This window comes from Halyomorpha halys, unplaced genomic scaffold (genome assembly GCF_000696795.3).
Source record: "Halyomorpha halys isolate HHAL.00 unplaced genomic scaffold, Hhal_1.1 Scaffold721.1, whole genome shotgun sequence".
In the NCBI taxonomy this organism is placed as follows: Eukaryota; Metazoa; Arthropoda; class Insecta; order Hemiptera; family Pentatomidae; genus Halyomorpha; species Halyomorpha halys.
Window position 1 is genome coordinate 55,937 of NW_027114085.1, and position 16,267 is coordinate 72,203.

Below are 16,267 nucleotides of genomic sequence, written 5' to 3' on the forward strand. Positions count from 1 at the left end.
TAAATAAATAAATGAAAAAATAAATAAATTTATATATAAGCAGAGCAATTTCAAATTTGTTTTTCACACCTATAATCAAATTTCGCGGAAATGGGTTAGTACAGAGGACAATTTGGGTTAAAATTTTGGATGCCATCATCTTTCTTCGCAATTACCTTCCTAATTAAAACATGTTTACAGAATGAAACCAGCTATCAAATAAGTTCGCTGTTTTCTTTCTTCTTTTTTTTCTTCGGTCCCAAAAATCTACTAATCTAGGCCGCGGCTCACCCTTGCTCCCCTCTGCCCACGCTTTTTTTCAGCTCTGAAGTGGAATCAGAAGGTAGGTGATCAGAATAAACCATTGGCACCAAACGTTTGAATGGGACGATCAATGCATTTTTCTATACGTATGGTTTGACGAGAGCCATATTTTATCTGTAATTATGTTGAGCTTGCTCCACTGCTGCCAAATTTCATACAAATTATGTATTATGATGTCAGAGATATCTGTTTAATTTTTTTCGGAAATGAAACAGCCTTCTCCATTGTACTAATGTCAAAGGGCTGATGGAATGCCTGAGTTCGCCTCATGACCCAGTTGAATTTAGGCTGTTTATGAACTCTTCTAAACTAAGTTTGATAGCTCTGCCACTGCTCACATGAAGCAGAAACATGTCCTTCATTCAACTAAATATGTCGACTATAAATAGCAAATCTGTTGTTATTTGAAAGTTATTGCTTCAATTTTGGGAATGAAAGTAGAGTTTTCGAAGATTTCTCTTTTCTATGTACGTGAGTTAGTTGAGATAGATGGTCTCATTTCATAAGAGTTCGATATCCAGGAACTATATAATTATTTTTTCATGACCTATCTTTCTGTTCATTCCTACAGGGGGAGGGACGAGTTATCTTTAGACTACCAGCCTATTTTCAGCTTCTCAGTCAGAGTGGGGTCAATTTTTTCATTTTGTGAGACCACGACAGAAATAATAGTGGATCCTCCAGGCCGCATTCGAACCGGTTCCCCTGCATTCACGATTCAGTTAAGGTTAACGGTAAATCTCTTGCAGAGTAAGCAGAGAAACATGGGTTATTAGTTTTTAGTTGAAAACTTTTTTTTTCTTTACCACAACCCTGTCTACCTCCTTATAATTCACATACGGTCAATCGTTATATATTCAAATATTCAGAGTGTTCCTAGGTTGTATCCTAACTGAAAATATAAATTACGCACCCCTTCAATATCCTTTAAAAAATCCCTCTAAAGGTATGCCCGTTACCGCTAAGATATTCACATCTAAAGTTTTTTATCTTTATGAATTATAAAGGTAATACAAATAAATTAATATTTGTTCCAGCTTCTTTATTATTGAAATCTATAAATTAACATTCATATTAAATGTTGTTCAAAGAGACAACTCTGAGGCTCACAGAAAGGCTCAGCATCTTCATCATTCTATAGAAATAGTAGTCGAACAACACTGGATACGTGCTTTTCAAGTCTTAACTACTTCTTCGTAAATATTTGAGGTCATTGATCCGGCTTGTATAGACTTTTGTTTAGTAGGGGTATTCATGATCTTTAGTTTAACATGTTAAAGCGGGTTAAGTAGAAAAACTTATGTTAAAGATTAATATTTTCTTCTTTTCCCATGTTAAAGCGATTTAACATATAATATGGTTGAGAGTCTGTTACTAGGTCTGTTAAATGGAGAATGACGTCACGGAATAGACCCTCTAAGCTCGTCACCGTTTTGTTTGTTGAGTTAGGTTACTTGCTCGTTGTTTGTATTTTGATTGTGTTAGTATTCTTTCAAATGTTTCTAAAACTAATAAAGCAATGGCTGACAATAATAATAGTGTAATGACTGTTGTCAATTAGTTTATCTTGATTCTCTTCCTCACAAGTTAGAACAAGACACTCAGTAGTCACGCAACTTCCACTTTTCACTCAATTTAGCCATGTAGTAATAAATTACTTTAATTAAAACTTAAAATTAAACAATAACATGAAGTTTTGAAAGGAAAGATTATAAAACAAGTTGCTCAGAAAATCCGCTAGTGCGGATTAAATGCATACATTTAACATGACTTTAAATAGTGCTACTCACAATCCTATACTTATAGCATTTCACATGGTAAAACATTTTACATTTAACATAGCATCATGAATACCCCTAGTGTCACCACATACTAGAAAATTCAATAGCGTGATAGTAACTCATATTTAATGCAGTTTGGACACTGCTCCCGAGGAAGAAAGATACCAAGTCTGTTTTCTTGTTTAAGGTATTCACTTGGAACAACATCTAATATGAATTTTAATCTTTACATTTTATTATTGGAGTAGTTGGAAAATATATTAATTTGCTTTTATAACCTATGTAATTCAAAACAATGAAAATCATCAGACCTGTATATTTTCTAAATTAAGCGTTAAAGACATACTACTACATACTATTATACTACTACATACGACATACATACTATTATAGGGATTTTTTTATTCATTCTTTGAAATAATTATTTCATATTTTTTATTTCAAAACCTTCCAATCCCACATCACCACCCTTGAAGAATGGTGCCAAAACTGGAAAATCAAAATAAATTCCAATAAATCCCACCAGATAACATTTATCCTTTGTCGTAAACCCATGATCTGCCGCACAGTATCCTTTAATGATACACTACTTATTCCTGTTGTACAGATCCGTTACTTAGGACTACATTTGGACAACCGACTGATATGGAATCCTCATACAAGACTGAAAAGACAGGAAACTGCTCGTTGATTCCGACTATTACAACATTTACTAGACAAACTGTCCAAACTTCCAATCCATTACAAAAGACTGATCTACATGACTATTATAAGACTTATTTTGACATAGAAGTTGGGGCCTCCACTAAACCATCGAATTTCTCCCGAATCCAATCTTTACAGTCCAAAATCCTTCATAAAATCATTTATGCTCCTTACTTTGTCACAAATCAAGTCATCCATCAGGACCTCGATGTTCCATATGTTGCCGATTTAGCCAGGACCAATTCTTCCATGATAAACTCCCTAACCACCTAAACCCGCTAGTTTCTAACCTTGCTTCCTCTTCCATTCTCTGAAGCGCATGAAAAGAAGATGAGCCACCTGCTAATGTAAAAACGTCGTTAGAGTGCTACTAATGGGTAGTTTCTCTACACGCCTGTATCGCTCTATTATATCTGAGATCAAGTTTACTGAATTTATTATAATGTACAGTTGTATATCTCAATAAAGATAAAAATAATCCTGAAACACCATGCATAATTCATCGTTCACAATTTATTGGAATATTAGAATCATTCGATGACAGACATTATGTACAAAGTTAAGTTAATCTAAACCATTTTATTTTATATCCTATCCTAATGTTTTCCTCATAGGATGAATAGCAAATACCCGAAGCAGCAGAGAATTGATGTGAGCCGGGCAGCTGTGGCGGATCGTGCCGCCGCTCACGCACCATTCCTTACTCATATTGACCCTCCTCTTGAGCCCCCTACCATCAACTTTCCCCACTTCTTCCCGCACAAATAAAAAAGTACTAAACACTCAAATGAATATATTTTACTACTTATCCACAAAATTCACGGCATGCCTTGTTTATTGAGGTTCATATTAAAGGTTTACTATTCATTAGAACCCGGTTCATCAGCCTATATCGATTTTAATAAGGCTAACGATTGTATTAACCAGCAATGAATACCAACAAATTTAATGAATCTAACAATTTGTTATTTATTTACTTATTACCAGATCGGCCTGGTGGATTTCATATTTAGGATATGATATAGCATTGCTAACCTAATGAATCTAACAGATTTTAATAAACGAAACGTCTTATAAAGTTTGAATCGGTAATTAATATACCGAGAAATGTGAGCCTCGTTCCTGCTTAAAACAAGGCGATTCACTTTATTTATATTAATCTTTTCAATTTTTTGAGACTGGTATTTACTGTTTAAATAAATCAATTGGTATCCATGTTAAGTCTCAACACTCTTTATTATATCATAAGAGATTTTAAGCAAAATAAATTTATGAAAAATACGGGTCAAATTTTATGTTACTATTTACAATTAATTTTAAAATGAATTTAATTAATAAAAATAATTAAAAAACAGACCAAAATTCAATTTGAAATAAATTAATTATAAGCCTGATCTGTGTGCATGGAAGGTTAAAAATAATTTGTTTATATAATATTGGTTAGTATATTTCAAGATAGAAGATAATCCCTTGTTAATTTGCCAAATTGTGTTTATGCCATTTTATGTTGGATAATATATTATCAAAATTAGAGTCAATTATTTATGAAAAGGTTTTTTTTTTGTTTTTTTTGCCTTGTTAAAATATTTGAATACAAACAGTAAATAATTTACAGAGAACAATTATAGCCATAAATAACCATTTATTGTGTTATTAGACTAAATGCACCAGTATTTGGCAGTTTACCAAAAATATTTGAATGTTTTTATTATAACCATGTTATTTTATTCTTATTATTCTTTTTCATAGTTAATAGTGTTAAGTTGATCTAAAATTTAAAATTTTTAAAATTAATGATATAGTGACAAAATAGGTTACTAGACATAACCTTAGGCATGCTTATTAATAATTGATATGATTTCCTATTAATTTATTATTTCATAGAGTGATTTGACTTGTAATTATTGACCTGGGCAGAATAGCCTGTAAAACATTTTTAAATAATTATATGTAAGGTATAAATTTATATTTAAAGTATGTTAATTATTAATAATAATGTTGTTAAAATTGTTAGAAATGGTTGTATAATAAAAGCTGTTAATTGTTACATTGTCCTTGAGGACAGCCGAATTGGTTTCGGTTGGACTGTTGATGATATGATAAAGAGTTTTGAGGCTTAAAATAGATACCAATTGATTTATTTAAATAAGGCAATTCACTTTAACTTGTCCTATTCAATTAAGTACTAGAATAAGTTATTGAAAAGGTAATTAGTACTAACAAGTTAAAATCTACGGGAGGGGGGCATCCGTTCTAATGATTTAGTATGTTTGTAGAAGATTGATTAACTAAACAACTAAACACAATTACTTTGATAACATCAGGGGAAAAAATTAGGTCTCTAAATGAATTCTGAATGTGAAATAGATTGTTAGCAGCAAAACGGTGACGATTTGTAATTTGTATAGTGGAAATTCAATTGTTTGGGGCAAGGAAATTCAAGCCACGATATTGAAAATAAAATAAAGAGGAGAGGAAAGTAAGAGGATTAAATGCGGGAAATTATATTTATTTTGAAGTTGACAAATCACTCAGCGCTTTTCCTAAGTCTATAAACTGAGGTTTTTGAACTTATAAATTTCTATATTATTGTTATTATCGCTTCAACTGTAGTTTACGAATGTGAAACGGATGCCGTTTACATTCAGACGAGAACAACACCTTAAGGTTTTTGAAAACATTTGCATAAAATATTGGGACTCAAGAAACATGGATTGACCAGATTAACAAGATATAACCCTGGACTCTGTGAACGAGTGATATGGTCGCGTAAAGGAGTGAAAGTTAGTAAAGAAGAAGTTTCTGAAAAATTAATAAGCACGGACCAGACTTGTAAATGTCAACAGTAGGGTGGTCTTTAAAAAAGAAATTTAAATTTGTTATGATATAGACAAATATTTTTATTTAAATGTTAAGGAGGTTCCTTGTATCAAGATAGAAGAGTGTAGCAGAGTTCCATAAGGATGTAGCAAAGCTAACGAATGATTAGTCAAATAAAGCAGTTTTATAGGAAGGGAAATAGAAGTCGAAAGAGCGGGAGCTTGCATTATGAGAGTTAATTCCTGGTTTGAACGGAAGGAGTTAGAAGATATGAGAAGGGCGATGGTATTGGATAATGAGATATACGAAGGAAGCAAGGAAGTACATGAGGCTTGGAAAAGTACTTATCAACAACTTGGAGCAATATTTCCCTCTTACCCTCATTACCTCAAGCCCCTCTGGGTATAACTGAATAACCATCCATTATTCTCAATGTTCCTAAAGCCTTCTCATTAAATAATTCTGATTAAACATTAGACAGTACTCGACCACCGATTAAGAATAATGAATACAATGGGTGTACGTTTTCTGTGTATTGATGCGTCTAATAAGGTACAGTCCGAAACAGACTCATATTCTGCAAAAAAATCATTATCCACACCATCATGATTGCAATAGGCCCCTAAAATTAAAATAATAATAAAAAAAACAACAGATTTATACCGGCAAACAGTGAATAATATTGAGAAGTAATTGAAAACAATATTCAAAACTGTTTTTTTTTTTTGTACTTTCACTTATCTACATATAGAATATATAGTAAGATGGAATATTTCGAAACAATTTTCATAAACAATTTTTTATTTGGTCCCTAATTGGAAAATTACGTACGAAACTGAAATTACGTATTGATGGTAAGCTTATTCCTGGCATATAACTATATAGCGACACCACTATCTGCTGGCCAATACTGTAACTATTACAGCTGCCAAAACTGCCAAGGGCCGCCATGATGAAACCTACCATCTAACGCGAGAACCATCACTGTCATCAGTGACAGAGAACCATCAATGCCCATATATCAATATTTGTACTATTTATTTTATTATTGTAATGTCGCACATACAATAAATTGCAGTACACGTAAATGTATTATAAGAAGCAATAAATTTTACAATAGAATCCTGTGATCCACTAAAAGCCAAATCTTCAACAGAGAATTCTTCTTAGGATGTAGTGACTAAAAATGAACTAAATCATTATGAATGAAGTAAATCATTATCGCTACATTCTAGTGCTATTTTTCAGAACCATCTAATCTAACACAACCACCTCGACAACAGCATTTTTGACCGGATAGCTCAAATTGAAGATAGTAGTTCAAAGGATTTTAATCATCACCGTCAAGTCAAGGTACACTCGATTGATATTTAATATCTGATCCCCCTAAATCTTACGTATTAGGGCTTAAATTTCGAATTTTTAAGTACCTTTAATCAGATTTTTTTTATTGATTTTTTGAAAAATAATTATCACTCGAATTCTTCTCGTATTCATAAATCTTCGTAAAATCTTTAATTTTCACAAATAAAATCATATTTTAAGACCTTAATGTTTCATATGTCTATGATCTAGTCCGAACAAGATATCATTCCTTCCATTTTAAGCTCCCTAACCAGCCAAACCCACTAGTTTCTAACTATGCTTCCTCATCCATTCCTGAAAATCCTCCGAGGTACCTGAAAAGAAGATGGCCTCAAGGCTTCCAATGTACAAACATTATCATTTAGGGTTTATTGGCACTCTAAATAATAGAAATAATAACCGTTTTGAAATGTACAAACATTAATTTGATTTCTATTAAGGGTGGTAAATGAAGGTTTTGTTTGCTTAACTAATGAAGATAAAGTTTGAAATCAGTGAAATAATAAAATAAATGAGGTGATTGTATCTTAATAAGAGTCAACATTTATAAAAATACAAACGGTTCTTGAGACGAGAGTAATAAATAATTTATATTCGCTATGTATTGTGATAATTTTTCCTCTAGTCGTAAGCATAATAAATAAATCGTAAAATAGAATTATAATAAGGTTGTGAAGATCTTCGGAAATAATAAGTTGTATTTCACCAACGTTCATGTATTACGTCATAATTTTTATGGACCTGTCTCTATACCTCCACCATATCGTGCCATTTAATTTTCTGTTTTGAAAGCTTACAATAATAGACAAGGCATGACACGTCATGGAGCAATGCCCACCTACCCCTCTGTCACGCGAAGCCGAACCCCCCTCTCATTGAATCGAAACGTGTGTGTGATCCATCTCTGCGACACATTAAAAATATATAGAGCAAATTAGATAATTTATTAAATTGTAAAAAAAAAAAATTAATAATTTGTAAAAGCTCCATTAATTTTTGTTTTTTAATTTACCCGAATATCTTGGCGGAAAAAAGGTGCTCTTTCTCATGATACAAAAAAATTGTAGTTCTAAAATTCTTCCTTTAGTTCTAAAATTGACTACTAGGTAGGAGTACCTTCACTTGAGCAAATTTTGTAAGAAGCGAACGAATTCCTAGGAACAGCTAAGATGCCTTATTACATGAATCGTTAACAATCTGATACTTCAGCAGCAACAGATACTCTATACATCGATGTCACGGGTAGCTGCAGGATGCCTAATTTGTTTCCTTTAGTAAATTGTATTTTATTGTTTGACATTGTTTGTGAGGTACGAAGATGCAAAAGGAGATAAATACATTTTTCCACACTATTTAGTAGCCTCTTTATGATGGTGTACGCTAAACTCCTCAAATCCGACTAAATCCAAACTTATTTTACATTCCCCGAACCAGATATCACTCCATCCCTTACAAACTTCCTAACCACCCAAACCCATTAGTTTCTAACCTTGCTTTCTCTTCCATTCCTGACAATCCTCCGAGGCACCTGAAAAGAAGATGGCCACGAGACCTGCTAATGTAACGCGTCATTAGAGTGCTACTAATGGGTAGTTTCTCTACACACCTGTAGAACTCAAATTTAACTGAGATCAAATTTACTAAATGTATTATAATGTACAGTTGCAAATGGCAATAAATGAATTTTTAAAAAAATTTACATTCAAAGTTAGTGCTGAGGTTCGAAATCCACATAATCTAAAATAATTCACATATTTCACCAAATGTGTATTTTCAACAAATTTTTCGTTCATAAAACCATCAACACGTACTGAAAAATGGACTGAGTTTAACTAAATAAGACAAGTCATAAATCACTAAGCATAATAATAACTTTATATACTTATTCATTGGACTAACTAAGCTTATTTTTTTTTTTTATTTAGTTTATATCAGATTAATTTCATTCGGGGTCCAGCACCATATTTCTCGTTTTAATTTTTTCTGCGATTTATTTTTGTTTTTTTTTAGCACTGCAGTTTTCATGAGCATTCCCTACTACCAACATAGTAGTTACCGATCTAGCAGGCCCAGTTGATACAGCGTTATATAATATTTATATTTCGGTACCAGGAATGCAACACACATTGACTCTCTCATGTTGGACTGTGCCAGTTCGGTATTAACAGGAGACGACATAACACTTTGTGGAGCCCTGATCCAGAGGCCCTCCGTCAACAGAGGCCCCCGTGTATTGGCTGTGTACACAGTCTTCGGCCATCGACAAATAAAAGTGGAAAAATGACCCGAGGGGTAATGGACATCAAACAAACCTTCATCATTAGTGCCTTGGCAAATGTTTGCTCTTCCCTAATTACTTGCCTTTACCGGTATAATTTAAATTCCATTCTAATTAAGAATCTATCATTATACAGGGATGTTACTTTCTCTTTTCCTGATGTAAAAAGTAAATAAAAGGTGTGTCAAAAGAAAGAAAGAAAAAAAATTAAGAATATCCGCATAGGTTTAACTTACTTTTCTTAGGATATTATACAAATCACAGGTCTATCCTTCAATAATCGTTGAAAATTAAATGTTAAGAGAAACGAAAATTCGCCCTGCTACAATGAATTAGATGCTTACTCAAAAACTGCGCTGACAATGCAGAGACCCGAAACTGAAAGATACATCTCATAACACGAGTTTTCTTTTTTAGATCCTTTGTTAGTTGGGAAACTCGAATAACGAAATAATGGACCCCGAGCTAAATCCATATAAAGTCGGAGAAATGACGGCAACTTCCTAAAAGTACCACTACCTAGAATGTTTTTTTTTTTAAATATTTATTTATTGCTATTTACAACTGTACATTATAATACATTTATTAAATCTGATCTAAGTTAAATTGGAGTGTTACAGGCGTGTAGAGAAACTACCCATTGGTAGCACTCTAATGACATTTTACATTAGCTGGTCTCGTGGCCATCTTCTTTTCAGGCGCCTCGGAGGATTGTCAGGAATGGAAGAGGATGCAATGTTAGAAGAAACTAGGGGGTTTGAGTGGTTAGGGAGTTTATAATGGAAGGAGTGATATCTAGTTCGGGCAAGTTCAGTCACATACGGAACATTAAGGTCTTTATGTATGATTTTATTTGTGACAAAGTAAGGAGCATTGAGGATTTTACGAAGGAACCTAGAATGTTAAACCCAATAAGTTTGTTTCCATAGAACTCTATAAAACAGAATCTAGAAGAAGTAGACAAATATTTCTTATATTTTCTTAGATTTCTTGGATTCCTAGACTTCGAATCTTATGGGTACTCTAAGGACATAAAATTATACCTTGACAAAAGAAACAGATTTCAACTTTGTGAGTCTACTACCTTGTGTGTACACTGCTAAGCTTTGATTATTTTATTCGATGACTAAGTATGTTTAAAAGGTTTAATTCAGCATATCTTCGATTTAATGGGTCTGATTTATTAAGGTTATTAGAGTTTTATTTCGTTGAAAATTACCTTTGAAGTGATAATACATCATTTTCTATAAAAAGTTTTAACTTTCTTAAGTGCAAATAAAATTTATTTCCTACACGTTTTCCTTCTATTCTCCTCTGACGTTTTAGCTTATTTAATTCCTGAAACACTTTTCGACCATGAGTAATTTCATTTCCTCAATGTTAATCCAGAACTTTAATCTCAAACGTTCCTTAGTTCAGAAATTATAACCTAGATTTAGATCCTGTAAAGATTATCAAAGCCAGATCGTTGGAAGGCAAATTCACCATTACGGAAATTGTTTCCGACTCCACTTTAGCTAATCTGTCCGAGCCTCAGAAAAGATCAGCCCATTCACACCTTTTAACTTCCTTGAAAAAAAGCTCTCCTTAAACCTCACAAATCTTTTCGATCCCAGCTCACCTTTCTATCTGATTTAAGGAGAATTATTAAAACCTTAAATCCACTTACATGTGCATTAATGCATACATCAAATATCGAGCCTTGTTATTTTTGATTTTTTTTAAGCTTTTGACTTAGTTATCTTTATCATAAAATCTTTTATGATTACTTTTTATGAGTACTTTCTTCTTACTCTAGAACCTTTTCATCGTAGAGAGAAATACTTTATTCATCTATGTTGTCCAAATACATCAGGTTGCTACATCATACAGCGTACTAATCAATCCGTAATCGGACATATATAAATTGCATAAAATTACATGGTATAATAAAATAGAAATAAAACAGTTTTTTCTGTACAGTTTCCTTTAAGAATCTATTTCAATCTATACACCAAATACAAATATTTCAATTCATTCCTTTTATTCTTTCCTTTTTCTGTTCCTTCAATTTCACCATTTCATAATTTTTAATTCACCCGATCAACGAATTCACTCTCCCGAATTCACCCTCCTAGGTCTTCTTGAGTGACCCGCTAAACAAATTCACTATTAGACGGCAATGTGAGATCAGACCATTAATAATTATCACAGCAGTAGATCAGTTTACCAAAAAACAAGCAGATAAATACATTTTATGAGAACAAGACTAACACATAGATTCAAAGGAAAATATAATAAAAAGCCGGTTACAAGAAACATTTTAATGGATAAATAAGTTTTTAAAAATAAATAAATAAATAAAAATAATAAAATGAAATAATTTAATGAATAAATAAGTTAAAACACACAAATCGACAGATCCGCATATTAAAATAAATAAATAAAAAAATGGATAATCTCCGATCTAATTTCCATGCAGGTGATGGTGTATGATCCCCAGTGAGTCCAAAATAATATTTTCTGCTAAGATCGCAATATCCTCGATGCTAACACCTAGGCCTTTTAAGAAGCTCCTTGTTCTAATAAAGTCTAAAAGTGATTTCTTTCCTGTTATCATTGTCCAAGCAGTTCCTAACGAACTTCCTTTCTGGATCGAGGACTAGCCCTTCGGCTAACACAAGGTGTTCCTCAAGGATCCACACTTTCGCTAACTCTTTACTCCGTCTACATCAACGATCTCCCCTATTCCACTCACCGTTCATAATCGCACTTATATCATGCTAACCTGATTCACCAATCATTCTATCCTATCGAGAAGCTTGTATAATCATAATTTAAGGTAGGATTCGAAAATAATGTGCACTTTTATTTTGAAAAAGGTTCTTTTATTAATTATATTTAAAATATAGTTATGCAAGAACCATTTTTTTAAAAATTCATTATAAATTTCTTACGAAAACTTTTACTTTAAAATGTTTATAATAAAAAGTTCCATAATTTAATAGTTAGAATTTTTACGATAGAACTTCCAAGAACTGCCAAGAACCTTCGGCTAGGACTTTAATATATACGTTCTATACTATTAAAAATTACTATCCCTTACTTTACCTCAATAATCAGTCAAACGAGTCATCTTCGATCATCACCTATCCAGGAATATCAGTATATTTCCCAGATCACACAAAAACCTATAGGTACTCTTAAACACTCGGTGATACCACTTCACCTGTGGTTGCTGTATAGTGGGGTAATTAGTTCATATGATTTTCCTTCATCTTCAAGTTTCTCAGGTGTTCTCATGCAGAGTTGCTAGCTAAGTGACTCGGAGGCAATACCTCCTTGGTATATTTCTTTTCTAAGCCCTTCAAACCAAAAAAACCTTTCTACATCCTTGATCTTGCATTTTTAAATATTTATTACATAAAAGATATCTTATTGATTTGTATATACCCTTTTATAGAACCGTCTCCTTCAGTAAATCATTTTAAATTCAAACTACCTCATTTTGGATTCTTTGTCCACTACATTTTATCAATCCTTCTCCTCTTTTCCTTTTTAAAAAATACCTTATCACTCGTCTACTTCATAATCGAACCAACATGTATTACTATAACAACAATTACTAATTAATTAATAATCAATTACTGATTACTATATAGTTAACCAGATGATGTAGTAGCCATTGGGGTGAGGATCTCAAGTGCCTTGTTTAGAACATAGTGGGACATGGGACCCCACCTGGGTCAGTTAATATTTATTCTTATCTAGAAAAATGGTTATAAAGTCTAAAAAAATTAATTATTCTTAGAAGAGTTATAACCTAAAATAGATTTATTTTATGAGCAATTCATTAAAAGAAAAGTTTATCTACGGACATGAGACTTTCATTTTTGATCATTTCCTTTATTTAATTCAAAGTTTTAGATGACTCATTATCGGTAATCAAATCAACATCCTAACATTGTTCTGTACTGGACCTTACAGAACCTTATAGACTTGATACAGAAAAATCAAACGTATAAAAGCGTCAGGTTATTTGAAACATAAGCTCATGGTGAAACAACCGGTGCACCTGACAAGGTTACCTAGAGAGAGAGAGTGAGAGAGAGTGAGAGAGAGAGGAGATATGGTGCTGAAAATAGTCGACAAAGGTCAATAGGAGAGTGATGAATCCAGCAAGGAATGAATAAGCAATCAGCAAATAAAGGGAATCTTGTTGGTCCAATAATCAACGTGACTCCTCTCTCACGTGTTCGTATTCCCAAGAGAATAATGTAAGGGAGATTAACTAATTTTATATGGAATTTGCAACGCATTCATAACGTTTCGCTAAAGATATTTCTAGAGGGTTTTTAATTCAATTTTATGATTTCCCTTTACAATACTTCTGGAAATTTATCTCAAATAGTATTAATATCCTTAATACATCTTAAATTTTGACTTTAAACAAATGAAATAAAATTCATCTAGAAGATGTGAAGTACTATTGAACATCCATTATTGTTTAAGACATCAAGTATTTTAAACCATATTTATTTATAACTACTGATTTTTCTTAAATACTCAATTTTCCTTAACCAACTACAATGTGAGGAGGATCTTCTTTTTTTTATTTATTGACATTTACAACTGTATATAAAATACAAGCAAATTTGAAGTAAGATCATAATGATATGATACAGCATGTAGAGAAACTACCCATTGGTAGAACTCTAAAAACATTTTACAATATAAGGTCTTCTTTTCAGCCACCTCGGGGATTGCCAGAAATGGAAGAGGAAGCAAGATTAGATTAGGGTTCGGGTGCTTAGGGAGTTTATAATGGAAGGAATAATATCGGGTCCGGGCTAGATCGATTACATAAGGAACATTTAGGCCTATATGGATGGTTTTATTTGTAACAAAGTAAGGAGCATTGAGGATTTTACGAAGGATTTTGGATTGTAAGGAGAGTGGAGGAATTCGAAGGTTTAGTGGAGCCCCAAAGCTCAACTCCGTATGTCCAGATGGGTCTTATTATTGTCATGTAGATCAGTATTTTGTTATGAGTTGAAATTTTAGACCGTTTTTCTAGTAAGTGCTGTAATAGTCGGAATCTGCGTGGAGTTTCCAGTCTTTTCAGTCTTGTGTGAGGATTCCAGATTAGTCGTTTGTCAAGGTGTAGAACAAAATAACGAATCTGTTCTAAAGGGTTAAGAGCCACATTATTGAAGTATACGAAGTGGATCTTGAACGAAATAAACTTATTTGGTTACCAAATATTACTAACAAATGCATTTAAGGGCAAAGTGTAATAGCGATATACGTAACCATTAATATTTACAGACAAGAAATAAACTAACTCATAAAAATCAAAGAGAACTAAAATAAAACTTTACAGCTGTGATATTATCTAGGGTAGATAATTATAAAATAACTGGGGAATAGTGTCATTCAACCTTCTTGGAAGACCGATGAGATGATTTGAGCTAAGCTAGGGTTGTGCTAAAGGATTGGGATTGTCAGAAGAAACTTGTCCAAGTTCAAAAGAAACTGACAAAGATCCAGTCCAAGTTTACAAGAAACTTAGCAAACTGTTCATCGGATATCACATGTGTTAACCTGTCATAATCTGTGCCAGCAAACACCTAAGAACCAGCGTTTATGAACTGATAATAAAGTAGGTACTAATTGTATTATATCACAACATTTTAACGATATATTTTTATCAATTTTCATTATTTTTTTTTGTTTTTCCTCTTTTATAGCGATACCAAAAATTGAATGACTATGCTATAATATGTAAAATGTATTGTTTTGGGAAATATTGGATCTAACATATAGTAGCCCGTAGAAACGGGCATATCATTTCGAATTACTTTTTTTTCATTTAGATTACGTGTCATCTATTTATGTGATAATGACAATATTTTCCAAAATATCCACAAATCGTCAATGAATTTTTTTTTTATTGATAGATTTATTTATTGATAGATATTACAATCTGCCACACAGTTGTGGGTGTAGCGAGAGGGAGCAAGTGGTTGGACCACAACTCACCAGAGCGCTCCACCTCGAGCCTCACCGAAGCTCCCAAATTTATAAATCACTTCATTTTGTAAAAGACACATTGTCATTTTTATATATTAATAATTTCTGTGCATAATACTTAACAATATCTGTACAATGAATAATAAATGATAACAATGCAATGCACGAACCTATCTCAAGCAGACATGTACCGACCGCTTCTCGGTCACAGCCGCATTGACTAGGCCTATAAATAAGGGACTCTAAATCCCCCAAATTTGATCGTAGATCCACATCCTTTCCTGGGTCTAGTCATGGCACAGATGGCGTATACACTGCTTGAGATAGAGAAGATCATAGCCAATCTATTCTCGTAAAAGTTGTTTTTCTATACGCACACCTAAGACGATGGTCTATTTCCTCTCCTTCTCTCAAGCAATCTTAGTCCGTACGCTTCATCTCGGCAACTAAGATTGTAACCTAATCCTTAATGGTTACACTGGTCCGTCCGCTTCATCTCGGCAACTAAGATTGTAACCTAATCCTTAATGGTTACACTGGTCCGTCCGCTTCATCTTGGCAACCAGTGTAATTTCCCGTCTCTCCCCGGCTCTAGTCCGTCCGCTTCATCTCGGCAACTAGAGCTGCACCTACCCTAATCAGCTTACTGGTCCGTCCGCTTCATCTCGGCAACTAGTAAGCTGACTCCCAACATGACAGTTCTAGTCCGTCCGCTTCATCTCGGCAACTAGAACTGTTACTCTACCTCAGACTCTCTCACCTAAACCTCCTCTACCTTCGTCAGTGTCCAGGGCTCATCCTCTGGCACGGTCTTCCTTTCTTACATATTAATGAATACGCCTTGTCGTGGCCCTTCTGTAAAGTTGATATCAGGCTGGAGAAATCGCCTAAGACCAGACAACCCCGACATGGGCAATAGGTAATAGTGATGGGATGGATGAATCTGATACATACTAAAACAAAAACAAAAAAAAGAAAGAAAATTAAAAAAAATAAAATAAAA